This window comes from Ranitomeya variabilis, chromosome 8 (assembly GCF_051348905.1).
Source record: "Ranitomeya variabilis isolate aRanVar5 chromosome 8, aRanVar5.hap1, whole genome shotgun sequence".
Taxonomy (NCBI): domain Eukaryota; kingdom Metazoa; phylum Chordata; class Amphibia; order Anura; family Dendrobatidae; genus Ranitomeya; species Ranitomeya variabilis.
The window spans coordinates 187,262,259-187,281,201 of record NC_135239.1 but is presented as its reverse complement, the minus strand read 5'-3'; positions in this window follow the sequence as shown (position 1 = coordinate 187,281,201).

The window sequence follows — 18,943 nt, the reverse complement described above, 5'->3', positions numbered from 1 at the left end:
ATTTATCAGCAGCTTAAATGAGTCGGAACTGTCAAATAACACTACAATGTCTGGATAATTCACTCACTGCCATTTTTTACTCTAGTACTCCTTTGTATATTAAGTACAAAATGTGACTAAAGTTGCCTTAACTTTCCGGTCATATCATTAAGACCTTGGTGCTGGGTTTCAAAGAGGAAAAAATGTCCTCTTTCTGAATAGGCAACAAAGGTTTATTTCCTTCATTTTGCTAGTGAAAATTAAAGGCTATTTACTAGAGATGAGAAAGTCCGTCAAAATTCAATTTCACTTGTTGGCACGTTTTTATAAAGGGAAATTGAATTTGAGTAACTTTTTCCCAAATTTAATGACCCTTATTATGCTCTGAGGGTCTTTCAAAACCTCAGACTATAATTAATGTAATATGTAAAAAAAAATAAGAAAAACGTTATACTCACCTTACCGCTCCTCACCAGCACCCATTCGACTCTCGTCACATCTTTCGATCGGCATCTGCTGCAGTGAAATCACCAGGCTTCAATCACCGCCTGAGGTTTCTGGGTTTCCTAGGTCCAAGAAGGTTCTGCAGATGCGCCTGGAAAGGTCGCTGCTCACGCTTTGATGTCATACGTCTCAGCGCGGGCTGTGAGCTTTGCAGGAGCATGCACACAACCATCCCAACCTTAGCAAACACCAAAGCCCCAGTTGGTGACCGAGGCCTGAGGATTTTACCGCTCCTGATCAGAAGATGCAATGTGAACCAGACGGATGGTGGTGAGGAGCGGATAGACAGAAGAGGATTAGTATAAGGTTTTTATTTTTACATTTTTATGGCCTTTTATGGCTCAGAAAAATGGAGGCCAGTGGCTGAATTTACATGGAAGCGATTTACATAATACACAATACATTTTGGCAAATGCAAATTTTTGTAAAATAATTCAATTCCACTCCAACTTATTATCTCTGCTATGTACACCTTCGCACACTGATTATTTTTTTCTGTTCACTTGTTTGCTAAATGAAAAGTTAAGAAACTTTCTCAATGGTCTTCTTTTAGTCTTCTTTAAAAAAATTCTACCATTTTGCTGCTGCAGTGTCTGCAAGTCCTTTATCTAGCTGAGCGATCTGCAAAAATGATACAAATCTGTCGGAGCTCTGACTGCTCTTTCTGCTCCCGCACTCCCTTCTTACAGTGCTAGAGTCAGCAGCAGGGATGTTGCTGCACACAGATCTGTGAGAGGGGAAAGTATCTAACCTTTTATAGAGAGATGAGAAAATAGTCTTTAGACAAGGAGGAAACCTTGTGAATAAGAAATAAGTGCAGCTCTGCAAGAACTAAAAGCATGTGAAGACCCCGGCATCAGCATCCTGAATACACACAGTCCTCATATCCAGCCTATATTACTGGGAGAGACACTCTCTGCTGAATATATAAAAAAACAATTCTATTTTGTAGTCTGTATCCTCTAATGGGAAATTATTACGCTGTATGTATCTATATATCCCAGTGGTTGAAATGTAGATTGCAGATTGACGAATATTTTGCTAGTTTATAATAAGGCACTAATCCTGTCTAATCAAGCAACATAAACCTAGTCTAGGCAGTCTGATATGTGCCCAATTCATCACAATGGCTCATGCTGGATACATTTGGTGCATCTTTAGATACATTTGTCTTTACACCACTTATTAGTAGGCTTGGTTTTAGTCAAGAGCCAACATGTTGGTGTTATTTTGTCACCCAGTGATACATTTTTAGCCATGACCTCTAATGAAGCCATACCTGTTATGGTTCTCAATGGCAAGAGAACATAGCCCAGCAAACATTAGAACTAGCTCTTGGAAGGATGGAACTAAACTGACCATGAACTAAACCTGCCGCACAACTAACAGTAGCCGGGTAGCGTAGCCTGCGTTTTATCCCTAGACGCCCAGCGCCGGCCGGAGGACTAACTAATCCTGGCAGAGGAAAATATAGTCCTGGCTCACCTCTAGAGAAATTTCCCCGAAAGGCAGACAGAGGCCCCCACAAATATTGGCGGTGATTTTAGATGAAATGACAAACGTAGTATGAAAATAGGTTTAGCAAAATTGAGGTCCGCTTACTAGATAGCAGGAAGACAGAAAGGGCACTTTCATGGTCAGCTGAAAACCCTATCAAAACACCATCCTGAAATTACTTTAAAGGGAACCTGTCACCACGTTTTTGGAAGATGGGATAAAAATAGCGTTAAATAGGGGCAGAGGTGGGCATTACATTAGTGTGTTTGTTATGCGTTTATTACCCACCTAAGTTGCCGAAATACCTTTGCAAAGTCTCCGTTTTCGCCTGTCAATCAGGCTGGTCTGGTCAAAAGGGCGTCTTGTCTTCCCCCAGATTTTGCGTAGTTTTCCGTTGGTGGCGTAGTGGTGTGCACATGCCCAAAGTCCTGAATCCTCTGCCATGGGATTTAAAAGAGCGCGCTGTTCGTTTTCATTGGTGATCGGTGGGCGCGGCCATCTTCCTTTGGCCGCGCGTGCGCAGAAGCGGCGCTCTGCTGGCCGCGGCTTCAGGAAAATGGCCGCGGGATGCCGCGCGTGCGCAGATGGATATCGCGGCGGCCATTTTCCTGAAGCCGCGGCCAGCAGAGCGCCGCTTCTGCGCACGCGCGGCCAAAGGAAGATGGCCGCGCCCACCGATCACCAATGAAAACGAACAGCGCGCTCTTTTAAATCCCCTGGCAGAGGATTCGGGACCTTGGGCATGCGCACACCACTACGCCACCAACGGAAAACTACGCAAAATCTGGGGGAAGACAACGCCCTTTTGACCAGACCAGCCTGATTGACAGGCGAAAACGGAGACTTTGCAAAGGTATTTCGGCAACTTAGGTGGGTAATAAACGCATAACAAACACACTAATGTAATGCCCACCTCTGCCCCTATTTAACGCTATTTTTATCCCATCTTCCAATAACGTGGTGACAGGTTCCCTTTAAGACTCTAGTATTAACTCATAACATCAGAGTGGCAATTTCAGATCACAAGAGCTTTCCAGACACAGAAACGAAACTACAGCTGTGAACTGGAACAAAATGCAAAAACAAACAAGGACTAAAGTCCAACTTAGCTGGGAGTTGTCTAGCAGCAGGAACATGCACAGAAAGGCTTCTGATTACAATGTTGACCGGCATGGAAGTGACAGAGGAGCAAGGCTAAATAGCGACTCCCACATCCTGATGGAAACAGGTGAACAGAGAGGATGATGCACACCAGTTCAATTCCACCAGTGGCCACCGGGGAGCCCAAAATCCAATTTCACAACAGTACCCCCCCCTCAAGGAGGGGGCACCGAACCCTCACCAGAACCACCAGAGCGATCAGGATGAGCCCTATGAAAGGCACGGACCAAATCGGAGGCATGAACATCAGAGGCAGTCACCCAAGAATTATCCTCCTGACCGTATCCCTTCCATTTGACCAGATACTGGAGTTTCCGTCTGGAAACACGGGAGTCCAAGATTTTTTCCACAACGTACTCCAACTCGCCCTCAACCAACACCGGAGCAGGAGGCTCAACGGAAGGCACAACCGGTACCTCATACCTGCGCAATAATGACCGATGAAAAACATTATGAATAGAAAAAGATGCAGGGAGGTCCAAACGGAAGGACACAGGGTTAAGAATCTCCAATATCTTGTACGGGCCGATGAACCGAGGCTTAAACTTGGGAGAAGAAACCCTCATAGGGACAAAACGAGAAGACAACCACACCAAGTCCCCAACACAAAGCCGAGGACCAACCCGACGCCGGCGGTTGGCAAAAAGCTGAGTCTTCTCCTGGGACAACTTCAAATTGTCCACTACCTGCCCCCAAATCTGATGCAACCTCTCCACCACAGCATCCACTCCAGGACAATCCGAAGATTCCACCTGACCAGAAGAAAATCGAGGATGAAACCCCGAATTACAGAAAAAGGGAGACACCAAGGTGGCAGAGCTGGCCCGATTATTGAGGGCAAACTCCGCTAAAGGCAAAAAAGCAACCCAATCATCCTGGTCTGCAGACACAAAACACCTCAAATATGTCTCCAAGGTCTGATTCGTCCGCTCGGTCTGGCCATTAGTCTGAGGATGGAAAGCAGACGAGAAAGACAAATCTATGCCCATCCTAGCACAGAATGCTCGCCAAAATCTAGACACGAATTGGGTACCTCTGTCAGAAACGATATTCTCCGGAATACCATGCAAACGGACCACATTTTGAAAAAACAGAGGAACCAACTCGGAAGAAGAAGGCAACTTAGGCAGGGGAACCAAATGGACCATCTTAGAGAAACGATCACACACCACCCAGATGACAGACATCTTCTGAGAAACAGGAAGATCCGAAATAAAATCCATCGAGATGTGCGTCCAGGGCCTCTTCGGGATAGGCAAGGGCAACAACAATCCACTAGCCCGAGAACAACAAGGCTTGGCCCGAGCACAAACGTCACAAGACTGCACGAAGCCTCGCACATCTCGAGACAGGGAAGGCCACCAGAAGGACCTTGCCACCAAATCCCTGGTACCAAAGATTCCAGGATGACCTGCCAACGCAGAAGAATGAACCTCAGAAATGACTTTACTGGTCCAATCATCAGGAACAAACAGTCTACCAGGTGGGCAACGATCAGGTCTATCCGCCTGAAACTCCTGCAAGGCCCGCCGCAGGTCTGGAGAAACGGCAGACAATATCACTCCATCCTTAAGGATACCTGTAGGTTCAGAATTACCAGGGGAGTCAGGCTCAAAACTCCTAGAAAGGGCATCCGCCTTAACATTCTTAGAACCCGGCAGGTAGGACACCACAAAATTAAACCGAGAGAAAAACAACGACCAGCGCGCCTGTCTAGGATTCAGGCGTCTGGCGGACTCAAGATAAATTAGATTTTTGTGGTCAGTCAATACCACCACCTGATGTCTAGCCCCCTCAAGCCAATGACGCCACTCCTCAAAAGCCCACTTCATGGCCAAAAGCTCCCGATTCCCAACATCATAATTCCGCTCGGCGGGCGAAAATTTACGCGAGAAAAAAGCACAAGGTCTCATCACGGAGCAATCGGAACTTCTCTGCGACAAAACCGCCCCAGCTCCGATTTCAGAAGCGTCGACCTCAACCTGAAAAGGAAGAGCAACATCAGGCTGACGCAACACAGGGGCGGAAGAAAAGCGGCGCTTAAGCTCCCGAAAGGCCTCCACAGCAGCAGGGGACCAATCAGCAACATCAGCACCCTTCTTAGTCAAATCAGTCAATGGCCTAACAACATCAGAAAAACCAGCAATAAATCGACGATAAAAGTTAGCAAAGCCCAAAAATTTCTGAAGACTCTTAAGAGAAGAGGGTTGCGTCCAATCACAAATAGCCTGAACCTTGACAGGATCCATCTCGATGGAAGAGGGGGAAAAAATATATCCCAAAAAGGAAATCTTTTGAACCCCAAAAACGCACTTAGAACCCTTCACACACAAGGAATTAGACCGCAAAACCTGAAAAACCCTCCTGACCTGCTGGACATGAGAGTCCCAGTCATCCGAAAAAATCAAAATATCATCCAGATACACAATCATAAATTTATCCAAATAATCACGGAAAATGTCATGCATAAAGGACTGAAAGACTGAAGGGGCATTTGAAAGACCAAAAGGCATCACTAAATACTCAAAGTGGCCCTCGGGCGTATTAAATGCGGTTTTCCACTCATCCCCCTGCTTAATTCGCACCAAATTATACGCCCCACGGAGATCTATCTTAGAGAACCACTTGGCCCCCTTTATGCGAGCAAACAAATCAGTCAGCAGTGGCAACGGATATTGATATTTAACCGTGATTTTATTCAAAAGCCGATAATCAATGCACGGCCTCAAAGAGCCATCTTTCTTAGCCACAAAGAAAAAACCGGCTCCTAAGGGAGATGACGAAGGACGAATATGTCCCTTTTCCAAGGACTCCTTTATATATTCTCGCATAGCAGCATGTTCAGGCACAGACAGATTAAATAAACGACCCTTAGGGTATTTACTACCCGGAATCAAATCTATGGCACAATCGCACTCCCGGTGCGGAGGTAATGAACCAAGCTTAGGTTCTTCAAAAACGTCACGATATTCAGTCAAGAATTCAGGAATCTCAGAGGGAATAGATGATGAAATGGAAACCACAGGTACGTCCCCATGCGTCCCCTTACATCCCCAGCTTAACACAGACATAGCTTTCCAGTCAAGGACTGGGTTATGAGATTGCAGCCATGGCAATCCAAGCACCAACACATCATGTAGGTTATACAGCACAAGAAAGCGAATAATCTCCTGGTGATCCGGATTAATCCGCATAGTTACTTGTGTCCAGTATTGTGGTTTATTGCTAGCCAATGGGGTGGAGTCAATCCCCTTCAGGGGTATAGGAGTTTCAAGAGGCTCCAAATCATACCCACAGCGTTTGGCAAAGGACCAATCCATAAGACTCAAAGCGGCGCCAGAGTCGACATAGGCATCCGCGGTAATAGAAGATAAAGAACAAATCAGGGTCACAGATAGAATAAACTTAGACTGTAAAGTGCCAATTGAAACAGACTTATCAAGCTTCTTAGTACGCTTAGAGCATGCTGATATAACATGAGTTGAATCACCGCAATAGAAGCACAACCCATTTTTTCGTCTAAAATTCTGCCGTTCACTTCTGGACAGAATTCTATCACATTGCATATTCTCTGGCGTCTTCTCAGTAGACACCGCCAAATGATGCACAGGTTTGCGCTCCCGCAGACGCCTATCGATCTGGATAGCCATTGTCATGGACTCATTCAGACCCGCAGGCACAGGGAACCCCACCATAACATCCTTAATGGCATCAGAGAGACGCTCTCTGAAATTCGCCGCCAGGGCGCACTCATTCCACTGAGTAAGCACAGCCCATTTACGGAATTTCTGGCAGTATATTTCAGCTTCGTCTTGCCCCTGAGATAGGGACATCAAGGCCTTTTCCGCCTGAAGTTCTAACTGAGGTTCCTCATAAAGCAACCCCAAGGCCAGAAAAAACGCATCCACATTGAGCAACGCAGGATCCCCTGGAGCCAATGCAAAAGCCCAATCCTGAGGGTCGCCCCGGAGCAAGGAAATCACAATCCTGACCTGCTGAGCAGGATCTCCAGCAGAGCGAGATTTCAGGGACAAAAACAACTTGCAATTATTTTTGAAATTTTGAAAGCAAGATCTATTCCCCGAGAAAAATTCAGGCAAAGGAATTCTAGGTTCAGATATAGGAACATGAACAACAAAATCTTGTAAATTTTGAACTTTCGTGGTGAGATTATTCAAACCTGCAGCTAAACTCTGAATATCCATTTTAAACAGGTGAACACAGAGCCATTCCAGGATTAGAAGGAGAGAGAGAGAGAAAGGCTGCAATATAGGCAGACTTGCAAGAGATTCAATTACAAGCACACTCAGAACTGAAAAAAAAAAAAAAATCTTCTGCAGACTTCTCTTTTCTCTCCTTTCTCTGTCAATTAATTTAACCCTTTTTGGCCGGTCAAACTGTTATGGTTCTCAATGGCAAGAGAACATAGCCCAGCAAACATTAGAACTAGCTCTTGGAAGGATGGAACTAAACTGACCATGAACTAAACCTGCCGCACAACTAACAGTAGCCGGGTAGCGTAGCCTGCGTTTTATCCCTAGACGCCCAGCGCCGGCCGGAGGACTAACTAATCCTGGAAGAGGAAAATATAGTCCTGGCTCACCTCTAGAGAAATTTCCCCGAAAGGCAGACAGAGGCCCCCACAAATATTGGCGGTGATTTTAGATGAAATGACAAACGTAGTATGAAAATAGGTTTAGCAAAATTGAGGTCCGCTTACTAGATAGCAGGAAGACAGAAAGGGCACTTTCATGGTCAGCTGAAAACCCTATCAAAACACCATCCTGAAATTACTTTAAGACTCTAGTATTAACTCATAACATCAGAGTGGCAATTTCAGATCACAAGAGCTTTCCAGACACAGAAACGAAACTACAGCTGTGAACTGGAACAAAATGCAAAAACAAACAAGGACTAAGTCCAACTTAGCTGGGAGTTGTCTAGCAGCAGGAACATGCACAGAAAGGCTTCTGATTACAATGTTGACCGGCATGGAAGTGACAGAGGAGCAAGGCTAAATAGCGACTCCCACATCCTGATGGAAACAGGTGAACAGAGAGGATGATGCACACCAGTTCAATTCCACCAGTGGCCACCGGGGGAGCCCAAAATCCAATTTCACAACACATACCTCTGTTCCAATAAATCATGTCTACTTGATGACAGTGGCATATAAAGTGTGTAAGGCTACTTTCACACTAGCGTCGGACGACGCACGACGAATTGCATTGTTGCGACATACCGACGCTAGCAGTGAATGCACCGCACAACGGGGGCAGTGGATGCTGTTTTTCAACGCATCCGCTGCCCCATTGTGATGTGCGGGGAGGTGGGGGCGGAGTTCCAGCCTCGCATGCGCGGTCGGAAAAGACGGGAACGATGCACCAAAAAATGTTACAAGCAACGTTTTTTGGTGGCGACGGTCTGACGCAACACGATGCAACCATCGCACGACGGTTGCGATGTGTGGCAATGCGTCGCACTGTGTCGCTAATGCAAGTCAATGGAGAAAAAACGCATCCTGCAAGCACTTTTGCAGGATGCGTTTTTTCTACAAAACGACGCATATCGACGTGCAGTGCACGACGCTAGTGTGCAAGTAGCCTAAAAAATTAAAAGTTTGGCACTTTTTAGAAAGCACAAGTGGATTCAAAACTTATAGTGCATTTATCCTAGTATATTTCCTCCAATATATGAAATTTGTATCATGGGATATTGTGCTCCTTTTAAAAAAATTGTGGAAAAGTGGACACATCTCTATTAGTGATGAGCGAGTGCGCTCGTTACTCGAGATTTCCCAAGCATGCTCAGGTGGTCTCCAAGTATTTTAGGCTTGCTTGTAGATTATTTTTGTGTCGACGCAGCTGGATGATTTGCGGCTGCTAGACAGCCTGAACACATGCATAGATTGCCTGATTGTTAGGAAATCCACACATGTATTCAGGCTGTCTAGCAGCCGTAAATCATGAAACTGCGGAGACAAAAACATAATCTACGAACACGCCCAAGATACTTGGAGAACACCCGAGCATGCTCAGAAAACTTGAGTAACGAGCTCACTTGCTCATCACTAGTCTCTATGTCTCCACTCTAAATTACACCCCTGTTGTCAGTGTTAGGCTAGGGCTACACTTGTCTGTTGCATGGTCAAGTATCATCATCTTGATGTCACCAAAAAAACGTTGAAAGAAACCCAACACTGACTGAAGAGCAGCTCTGTTCATTATAATATGCATGCAGTCTATTAGGACAATATAATAACTCATATCCCTTTTTACAGTTTTCGTGGTTGTGGTTTTGATGAGACCATAGAACAATTCTCCGATGGTCGCAATTTTGTCTCTGCCTCAACAGCAAAGGTGATTCAAGTGATTAGTCTGAGATTAGTGAGGTTTTAGATGGATTGAAACAGTGAAAAATGATTTAGGATAACTTTTCTAATAGCACTGATGACTTCAAACACTTAAGTGAAATTTTGTATTTTGACATAGCACAGAACAATACAAAAGCAAATTAGAATGATGAAATGGATTTAAGGTATGCTAATGGATATTACTGATTAGTTTGGAATTATTAACCACATGCTATGTTATTCCTGTGTGGTGAACTGTAAGCTCTTGCTAACGGAATCTTTTTCAGATGTTTTTCCTGTATAAAGGGGTTCCCCAAGAATGTGATAACTTGGGCCTATCACGTGATTCAAAATGCAGCACATCCCAGTCACATGTCCGGGTAAGCTGCAGTCTGAAGAAACACAGTTCCCGAGACCTGCGTCTCAACTGACAGAGGAGCTGTATTGTAAACACAAATAACTCCATGAGCCAAAGAGAAGGGCTGTGACAGGAGAAGAAATTAATCTTCTCATCGGCTGGTTCCACACAGAGGATGGATGCTAGAAAGAAAAAAATCTGAGCTCAGTCAGTTGAGGAGATTAATTTATTCTCCTGTCAAGGCCCTTCTCCGCCAACTCACTGACATGAGTGCAAGCTTGCGATACTCATCTTCTGTCAGCTGAAACCCATGTCTCAGGAGTTTCTCCAGACTGCAGCCTATCCTGACATGTAACTAGTATGGCTTCTAGTTGTATTACGGGATGACAGCTATATTATTATATTATTGTAAAACCCCTTTAACTAATACATTCATTAAAAAGATACAAATCAATGTAAAATAATTATTTTGACTATTACTGCGGAGGTCGGGTCCCCTACTTTGATGTGGGCTCCGGCGCTGAGCCCACCTCAAAGCCGGGACATGTCAGCTGTTTCGAACAGCTGACATGTGCCCGCAATAGCAGCGGGTGAAATTGCGATTCACCTGCCGCTATTAACCAGTTAAATGCCGCTGTCAAACACTGACAGCGGCATTTAACCGGCGCTTCTGGCCTCACGGCCGGAAATGATCGCATCGCCAACCCCTGTCACATGATCGGGGGTCGGCGATGTGTCAGGACAGTAACCATACTGATGCCGGCCTGCTGTGAGCACCCCCCTGTGGTCGGCGCTCATAGCAAGCCTGAATTTCAGCTACATAGCAGCGATCTGATGATCGCTGCTATGTAGCAGAGCCGATCCAGTGGTGGCAGCTTCTAGCCTCCCATGGAGGCTATTGAAGCATGGAAAAAGTTAAAAAAAAGTTTTAAAAAATATGAAAAAAATAAAAAAAAATAAGTTTAAATCACCCCCCTTTCGCCCCATTCAAAATAAAACAATAAAAAAATCAGACCTACACATATTTGGTATCGCCGCGTTCAGAATCGCCCGATCTATCAATAAAAAAAGGATTAACCTGATCGCTAAATGGCGTAGTGAGAAAAAAATTAAAAACGCCAGAATTACGTTTTTTTGGTCGCCGCGACATTGCATTACAATGTAATAACGGGCGATCAAAAGAACGTATCTGCACAAAAGTGATATCATTAAAAACGCCAGCTCGGCACGCAAAAAATAAGCCCTCACCCGACCCCAGATCACAAAAAATGGAGACGCTACGAGTATCGAAAAATGGCACAATTTTGTTTTTTTAGCAAAGTTTGGAATTTTTTTTACCACTTAGATAAAACGTAACCTAGACATGTTTGGTGTCTATGAACTTGTAATGACCTGGAGAATCATAATGGCAGGTTAGTTTTAGCACTTAGTGAACCTACCAAAAAAGCCAAACAATAAACAAGTGTGGGATTGCACTTTTTTTTGCAATTTCACCGCACTTGGAATTTTTTTCCCGTTTTCTAGTACACGACATGGTAAAACCAATGATGTCTTTGAAAGGTGCAACTTGTCCCACAAAAAATAAGCCCTCATATGGCCATATTGACAGAAAATTAAAAAAGTTATGGCTCTGGGAAGGAGGGGAGTGAAAAACGAAAACACAAAAACGGAAAAGTGCAATGTCGTGAAGGGGTTAAATAATACTAGTGAAAAAATGAAACAATTTATTTATAATAAATAATTAAAAATAATACAAGAATGACTGCTGAAAGGTCACTTTAAAAATGCCTATAAGTCCGAAAATTAATGACTTCTTTAGAGAATCCATAAATTGTCATTGTGGTTTCCGCAACATTTTATTTGATTTTATTTATAGATTTCCAATGTAGACACTACACTATACTTTCATATACTTTTCCAAAAAGGTTTTCAAAATCTTTTGTTTTTTTCATTGAAAAATTGCTCTAAAGTTAAGGTCACTGGTTATCTTTTTTCTGAGCAATTTGCTGGCTACTGTTGTCAAGACCCATCTGTGCATAGTTACATAGAAGCAGGACAGATTGCAGGCAGGGTGATGCGGCTCACAGAACTTGCAAAGGACCTTATATTGCACAGTATTTCTGCACAGCGCACAATAAGAAAGCTTCCGGACTAAGATAATGCCTGGTCTGTCTATGATTGATTCCATCAGTCATTCAATTGTACGCAATTATCTGCTGGATTTTTATAACAGATTAGCTGTGCAATTCTAACCTTGTCTCCTCTCCCCAGGCTTGTTTCTTTTACTTGCCTCCATTTGTCTTCCAGTGGGAAGCACAATTTTACCATTCTCTAATTCATTTTTGTGTTTTACGTACTGGGCAAGCATCATTTTGCTTTTGTAGAGTCGTGGCAAAACTGGGTTACCGTGGTTGTGTTACAGTTGGCATAAAAGGGTGGTCTGAAACTAACATTTACTTTAACCCTAAATGTCTGTCTATTTAATTTAATTAATAACCTAATTGTGTTTCTAATATACTTTAATTAAAAGTTCCCTATCATACCTGAACTATGTTAACTAACTGCTTTATTTTTCACCTATTTCCTGTTTGATGTCACTTAATTTGAGAATTCCTGTGCTGGCATGCTCAAACAAGATGTCATCAGGGGGCAGAGGCTGCAGACATTGCCCCCATTCTGAGACCAAGAGTCTCAGAATCCGTCCGTTTCAGGGGCTGGGCTAGTCCCTGCTCTATTGAGCATGAGTCGGTTGTCAATTCTGATGTATGCACAGTAGGATATTGTCACTGTGCAATATTCTTTTTAATGCACAGTGACAGTGCACTCCTTCTGATGAGAAGTGATGAGCCGACAAGAGAGCGCACTGTCAGTGCACATTGTAAGAAGAGAATGAGCAAGCAGAGACCAGCGCCTCCCCTCAGTAAGAAATGTAATCAAAGTATGTTACAAAAAAATTAGATTATTACATTAAATAGACAGACATTTAGGATTAAAATAAATGTTAGCTTTGGACCACCCCTTTACTGTAACTCATTGCAGCATGGGTAGCAAGGGAAGTTAGAAGTAAGCACAGCTAGCAAGCTCAGCCTGCACAGTACACACTGCTTGCTCCTCAGAAAAAGAAAATAAGCTTTTCCAGTTGGTCTGGCATAAGAACAACTGGAAAAACCAAAAAGTGGCACCGGTATCATTACTATATAAGGCGGTGCATTTTTATGGCATTTTTATCCAAATGGTAAGAACACTTTAAATTACAATGGGACACCATAAAGTAAGATTTGCTTTAGTTTCCATTATAAGTACATTGAATTTATTTATTTTTAATAGGGTCTATAGTGTTCCATTGCATTGATTTGAAAAATGCAATTGTGGAAGATGCCATCACTTAGGTCACAAAGAACCTACTCTCAGGATAGGTGACGATCCCAGGGGGTCAGATCCCCAGTAATCAACAAGTTATCATCTATGACAAGTACTTAGAACAATCCCTTTAATGTAATAAAATTCTATGAATTGAATTGGGCTAAATGGCAATAGCACCCCCTATCTGCGGACAAGTGTGGTGCTGTTTGCGGAACAGAGCAGTCAGGTCTTTTTAATACTAGACAACCCCTTTACTTCTTTGAAAGTTTTTCTATAGTAGTTTTATAAGGAATAAGTCACAGAGCCAAACAAGGAAAGCGAATATGAAATCATCCCAATATTCTGTCATCATAGTAATCTATGATTATAAATATTAAAATAAATTGTTCGCAAATTAGTTTCCATGTGTTTCACCCGTGTTATCTGATCTAAACTCAGGCAAATAATTATTCAAAAAAATAAAAAATCACCAAGGAAGCCAAAGTGAAGTATTTTGTCTTCATTTGTTCTGGGGGATTAAGATTACATGATTCTAATTCTTAATTTAATTTAAGCTGTTTCTATACAATATCCACGGGCTCATTAGTAATTGATGAAACCGAATACGGGACATACGGTGGAATTTTTATACAAAACTATTAAGTCTATTAATATATTGTAAATTCTTTTCAACATTTTTATATGGCCACTAGAACAAAAGAGTCTGGGTGCGAAATGACATTTGTTGAGAATATTGAATTTATGATAAAATACAAAATTCAAAAATTCACCCGGCTGCATGCAGAGACCTAACAATCTCAATCTCGGGATTCTTGACCGGTCTCGTGGAAGAGGGGAGACAAGTACTATTTTCCAGTTGAAAACTATTGTGGAGAGGAGAGCCACTAGCTCCCTGCCCCGCAGTTACTCCAGAGCCATCTAAGGCCTTCATCTACAGAGCATGCTGGTGGCACGTCATGACATTATTGCCTGGGATGTGACACTAGCATTCTCTGTACCTGAAGGCCACTGATAGGCCTGCAGCTGTAGACTAAGTATGCATTTTCTTTCCAGAAGTTCCATAGATTTTCTTTTCGACAGCCTCTCTAAGAAAGTCAGAAGACAACTCTTTTATTTCTATGGATGGATATTGTGGCTCTATGACCTTTGTATGCAAATTGCCTCCTCTTCAGAGAGGAAGAGCACTTGAACTCTAGCGCCACCTATTGGAAGTAGCAATTCTAGCATTCAATATTGACCTATTAACGAACCTTGTCACATGACTTAGAATAAAAGCCAAACATAATCCCAATTTGCAGAGTTGTGTTTCTGTGTTTTACCCCTCATCAGTGCAAAGCATGAGATCTGACTTAGCTGTTTATTAGTAGTGATGAGCAAGTATACTCGTTGCTCGGGTTTTCCAGAGCACGCTCGGGTGGTCTCCGAGTATTTGTTAGTGTTCGGAGATTTAGTTTTCCTTGCCGCAGCTGAATGATTTACAGGTACTAGCCAGCTTGATTACATGTGGGGATTCCCTAGTAACCAGGCAACCCCCACATGTACTCAGGCTGGCTAGTAGCTGTAAATCATTCACCTGCCGCGATGAAAATGAAATCTCTGAACACTAACAAATACTCGGAGGACACCCAAGCGTGCTTGGGAAAACCCAAGCAACGAGTATACTTGCTCATCACTATTTATTAGGCCTCTGACTAGGGTGTAAAGGGTAACATTTCTCCTTATAAAGAGTGACAAACCTAACATACCAGGGTATGGCGGCTTATAATCCATACAATACTCCTATAGAAAATAAAATATACAAATTGCTTAAAAAACATTACCCCTTAGACCCCAGTCTGAGAGATCTCATACAGCCAAATCAGATCTCACGCTTTGCACTGAGGAGGGGCAAGACCCCAAAACAAAAGTTGCAAATTGAGATTCTGGATTGACTTTTATCCTATGTCATGTGACAAGGCTCGTTAAAGGGCCAGTATTGACTACCAATAGGTGACGCTAGCGTTCAAGTCCTCTTCTTCTCTGATGAGGTCATTTGCATATTTAATTTCACAGAGGAACATTGCATGGCCCATAAGTCTCCTTACTAGTGTTGAGCGATACTTTCCGATATCGGAAAGTATCGGTATCGGAAAGTATCGGCCGATACCGTCACAGTATCGGAATCCAATCCGATACCGATACCCGATCCCAATGCAAGTCAATGGGACGAAAATATCGGAATTAAAATAAACCCTTTATACACTTGTAGGTTCATTCTACATGAAGGAAAACAACTAAGAATATTGTAGGATGTATTGGGGGACGTGGCGGAGATATTAAAGGGACAGAGGTTTAGCCCAATGTAATAGAATAGCAGGATTTTTTATTTTTTTTTATGAAGTTCGGCGTTAGAAAGAATTTGACTATGTTTTTTTTTTTTTTTTTATGTCAGATATTGATGTTTCACTACTTCCACGCCCTTCACCTTCTTTTTTACTTCTCCCACGCTTTCTTCTTAATTATCCTCATCATCAGCTTCTTTGACATCAACTTCTTCACCTTATTCATCTTCTTCTTCATCTTCTACCTATTATTTTTTGGGTTACATTGTTCATATTCTTTTTATTTTACTATTATCTTCATCATATTCAACTTCTTCATCATATTCTTATTTGTGACAGGCATTCCCGTAGTTGTTATCTATAAAAGTTTGAAGATTACACCTTCCGTTCTGCCTGTCACAAAACAGTTACATTTGTCCGCGTTCAGTTTGGCCTGCAGCATCAGGCTTTATCCAGGGGCACCACGAGGAGGAACGGACTCACCCCCATACACTGCTTAGTCTTCTTCTGCTTATAATTTAGATAATATTTTTTGCTCTGATATTTAGTGTTATGCTTAATGTTCTTCTGCTCTTTGTTCTGCAGCCTCTTGTTCTTCTGCTTCTCGGTCTTCCAGGTCGTCGTCGTCTCCAGGGTCGTCGTCTCCGGGGTCGTCGTCATCGGGGTGGTCTTCAGGGTCGTCGTCTCCGGGGTCGTCGTCATCGGGGTGGTCTTCGGGGTCATCGTCTCCAGGGTCGTCGTCATCACGGTGGTTGTCGTCTCTGGTGTCGTCGTCATCTTAGGGGTGGTCTTCTGGGTCATTGTGTTTAGTCTCTTGAACTTGGAAATGTAGCAGAAGGTACAAGAAGGCTGAGAAAATGCCGAGAACCAGCTGATGGAACTGGAACTCGGATGGCTACCCGAAGGTCCAAGAGCCAATGGAACTACCGAGGACCAGCTGACGTTACTGGAACCCGGTTACTAAGCAGGAGGTACCTGTGCTGAAAGCACTACCAAGGACCACCTGACGTTGGTGGAACTCGGATACCCAGAGGGAGGCACCTAAGCCAAAGGCTCTGCCCGGAATCAGCTGATGGTACTGGAACCAGGATGGGGAGCAGAAGGTACAAGAGCAAAAGACACTGCCGAGAACCAGCTGACGGTGCTGGAACCCGGATGGGTAGCCGAAGGTCCAAGAGCCAATGGAACTACCGAGGACCAGCTGACGTTACTGGAACCCGGTTACTAAGCAGGAGGTACCCGTGCCTGAAAGCACTACCAAGGACCACCTGACGTTGGTGGAACTCGGATACCAAAGGGAGGCACCTAAGCCAAAGGCTCTGCCCGGAACCAGCTGACGGTACTGGAACCAGGATGGGGAGCAGAAGGTACAAGAGCAAGTGTCTGCGTGGCTTTTGCAGGACACGATGCCGGCTGCACAGCAGGGGAACAGCTGGCGGTGCTGGACCCCACTGACACATTGGCGAGGTGTTTTTCTCTGTGCAGCTAGCACATCTGGGCCCCAACTGGCGGTTTGTTAGAGCCCAGGGTCAGCAGGAGGAGGAGCAGGAGGAGGAGGAGCAGGGGGAGGGGAGTGTAGGCCGAAGCCTGCACTGGCGGCAGCTTTGGGTCTGTTGTGTCTGCGTGGCTTTTGCAGGACACGTTGCCGGCTACACAGCAGGGGAACAGCTGGCGGTGCTGGACCCCACTGACACATTGGCGAGGTGTTTGGCTCTGTGCAGCCAGCACTTCCGGACAGCAACTAGCGTTGTTGGAGCCCGGGCTCTGCAGGTGGAGCAGAGTGTAGGCCGAAGCCTAATTGAACCGATTTCAAAAGTCACCTTTAACCCCCCCTCAGGGGTTACAAAGTAGAAGAGCCACAGCTTATGCAGCAGCAGTGCTGCGCAAGTCAAAGGTTGCTCTTGTAATTTTTCTCCTTGCACACGCTGAATGGAACACGTATAACATTCAGCCCTTTATACAGTCAAACTGTGTAATGGAGGCGCGAGTTCCCTTTGTAATGAGACGCAGCACAGGTGTCAAGAATCCCACCTTGGTGCTGGGTGCAGCCTCCCGAGCGTTGTTATTTGCTGTACAGGAGTCTGCGCTGTCGTGTTATCCCCTGGCCTAGCGCCGTTAGCGCTGCCCATCTTCTGGCATCATGTAATGTCGGCCGGTGCGGTTCGCGATGACCATGAATCCCAGCCCCGCAGTGTCTTAACATTGTTAAAACACTGCGGGGCTGGGATTCAGGGCCTGGCGCAGCACATATGTTGGCCTCTCACACTCGGGTCCTTACACCCGCTTCAGACTGTGCGGCGTCATCTGATCCCTTATCGCATGCCACGGCCATGAAGCCGCACAGTCCGAAGAAGGCGGAAGGAGAGGAGGGACAGGCGAACTGATGCACTGATCCTGCCCATCAATCACACCCTCGCAGTCCCAATAAATAAGACACCGAGGGGCGTTGTGTGGGTCAGGGCGGCCGCAGAGGCGCAGCCAGCCAAACAATGATGCCAGAAGACGGGCAGCGCTACCAAGGGGGTTGCAGCGTGTCATTACAAAGGAAAGTCACACCACCGGGACGGTTAAATGGTCACACAGAGGACACATTTCAGACGTGTTTTCAGTTCCACATGTGCGAGGAGAATACGTTTCTGAGCCACCTTGCACACATGCAGCATTACCGCTGTACAAGGTGGCTGGATAACGTAAAAACGCCTGGGGGAGGGGGGACAGGTTCCCTTCAATTTCAGTTCTTGTGTCTGCGTGGCTTTTGCAGGACACGTTGCCGGCTGCACAGCAGGGGAACAGCTGGCGGTGCTGGACCCCACTGACACATTGGCTGGTGTTTTTCTCTGTGCAGCTAGCACATCTGGGCCCCAACTGGCGGTGTGTTAGAGCCCAGGGACAGCAGGAGGAGGAGCAGGAGGAGGAGGAGCAGGGGGAGGGGAGTGTAGGCCGAAGCCTGCACTGGCGGCAGCTTTGGGTCTGTTGTGTCTGCGTGGCTTTTGCAGGACACGTTGCCGGCTACACAGCAGGGGAACAGCTGGCGGTGCTGGACCCCACTGACACATTGGCGAGGTGTTTGGCTCTGTGCAGCCAGCACTTCCGGACAGCAACTAGCGTTGTTGGAGCCCGGGCTCTGCAGGTGGAGCAGAGTGTAGGCCGAAGCCTAATTGAACCGATTTCAAAAGTCACCTTTAACCCCCCCTCAGGGGTTACAAAGTAGAAGAGCCACAGCTTATGCAGCAGCAGTGCTGCGCAAGTCAAAGGTTGCTCTTGTAATTTTTCTCCTTGCACACGCTGAATGGAACACGTATAACATTCAGCCCTTTATACAGTCAAACTGTGTAATGGAGGCGCGAGTTCCCTTTGTAATGAGACGCAGCACAGGTGTCAAGAATCCCACCTTGGTGCTGGGTGCAG